The sequence below is a fragment of the Meleagris gallopavo genome, chromosome 5 (assembly GCF_000146605.3).
Source record: "Meleagris gallopavo isolate NT-WF06-2002-E0010 breed Aviagen turkey brand Nicholas breeding stock chromosome 5, Turkey_5.1, whole genome shotgun sequence".
In the NCBI taxonomy this organism is placed as follows: domain Eukaryota; kingdom Metazoa; phylum Chordata; class Aves; order Galliformes; family Phasianidae; genus Meleagris; species Meleagris gallopavo.
Genome location: NC_015015.2, coordinates 20,972,146 through 20,974,434, shown reverse-complemented (window position 1 = coordinate 20,974,434; position 2,289 = coordinate 20,972,146).

Here is a 2,289-nt window from a genome sequence, read left to right as displayed (position 1 = left end):
TAAATAAATCAGCTAAGTTTAAAAAATATAAACATTTAAGACCATTTCTTAATTGGCAAAAAATGCAGAAAAGCCACCATCGAGTCTTCAGTGTAGGTGTAGGCTGTCACAATAACAAGTAAGACGAGAAAGACAGCCAGCCCACAGCTTATCCAGGGCAGTACAGAGCAGAGGGGAGGAAAGTAAAGGAGAATATATCAGAAAAACAGTCAACAACAATAACTGCTGAAATATTCAGAAAAATAAGGCCCTTCTATTCCTTCCCTTCAAGAGTTAATGCACAAGTGTTAATGGGATGGTAAAATCCACTGCTGAAACCATTACAATTTCAGGTCATCCAGCTCAAAAAATTGATATCTCAAGAGGAAGAAAAAGAAATATAAAAACAAACAAACAAAAACAAGAACAAAACAAAACAAAACAACAAATCACCCCCCCAAAAAAACCAACAAACCACAAAACATCAAAGTAGTGGCAGGTAATCCGAGAGCTTGCTCTGACATTCAACAACAGCTGTAAACCCAAGCGGCCCTTGGAAGAACTGGATCCATGCTGCAGCTGGGGACCAAGCAGCCTCTCTTCTTTCTGCTCCACAGCAGCATCCTCACTTGTGCTGTTTTCAAGAACAACAGCTTGGACTTCAGACACATTCTCAGTTAGTCACTGAGGATTTTGTCTCACACTGATTTATCCCCAGATAAAGGCAATTGAAAACCATTGTTAAGATTGAAGTCTATGTATTTGATCCAAGGGAAATCCATAAATGACAAGAGTCATAGAGAAGCCCATGAAATGCCTGTTTAATACAGGACATTTCAGTACAACTGCAGATCCAAGCAAAAAAGACTATTTACACTGGGATAGAAGAAGCAAGAGGAAAAAAACAATGAAGAAGGACTGCAGGGTTAAGACATCACTGTTACAGGCATTTGAGATATAGACTCGTGCAAATGTTTGTGCTGGAACAGAAGAAAAACAGAGAGGAGGATGACTGAAGTGAGATATAATGTGCTTAGCAGAAAGATCAAGTGCTCTCACGTCTAGAAATGACTTAGATATTTTTATGGTGGACTTAATATATTGGAAAATCTTCTGTAGCTCGTGGTTGTAGGCCAAATAAATTAGAAAATCCCTTTCAGCATTAACCATCTATTGATCTTCTGCGGGGCTGTAATTACACTGGGGAGCTCTACTGTCAGAACAGCAGCTGTATCCTGGACCCAGTAACAGCTCTTAGCAGTGAGCTGTGTCACAGGTGTTTATAAAGCAATTGGACAGGTGAAAACCCTCATTTTCACCCACAGAAGACAGTTTTTTCAGCCTGTGCTGAAAAGTCAATTTTCTATTCTAGGTACTTTAAAAACTGTTGTTTAACCTTGCATCTTGCAGTTTCACGCAGGCTTTGCTGAGCCTACTTTATTTCAAACACAGGACCATGAGACTGTTGACAAGCCATGGGACCCATTAGCAAAAGCTTTAAGTAGACCAGTTGCCCACAGTTCAAGGTTTGTTTTCACTTCTGCGACTGCTTGAAGGCTGCTCCCTGCATCCTTGGAAGTGTCTACGTTTGTTGTTATCTCTATGTTATGAAGAAAGTCCAACCACTTCCATGATTTGTAGACGGATTAGGAAGTCTAAGTGGCAGTCTTGTCAGAACAGTTGAGAGCAAAGACTGCATGAGGTGCAGAGGGAAATCTCAGGCACTGTGAACACAAGATTCCTGGCTGTCCTGAATATACAGGGCTGTGAGCATATTGTCATCGGCTGCTGCACAGCCCTGCAGCTGTCTGGCTGGTGCCTTGTGGCTCAGTATTTGTTGTGTCAATGCTCAGACACATCCGTCATCCCCTGCCTATGATCTTCAAGGCCGCAGTAAGGGCTTCACAGATGATGCAAAGAAATACATTTAGCCATATGTGCGACAGCGCTTTCTACTGCAGATTAGGCATCGGGAGAGCCTAGACCCCAGGGGAAAATGGGAGGGATAACCTCAGTCCTTTGGCGCAAACACCTGAATGCCACCCGGCTCCAGGCTACAAACCCATCTGCGCACTCATCCTGCCTCTCCTGCAACTTACGCCAGTGCTTGAGAGCCGCAGTTCCCTTAACCATGTCAGAAACCCTCGTGAAACGGTAGGCACCCCTAGGACAAAGGCCAAGGCGTTTTTGGAGACAAACTTCCACCCGACAGACCCCGTTGCTCCATGCCGCATCCTCCCGGCACGGAGATGCTCAGCGGGGCGGCAAGCGGCAGCGGGGAAGGACCGCAGAGGGGCTCCCCGCCCGGCC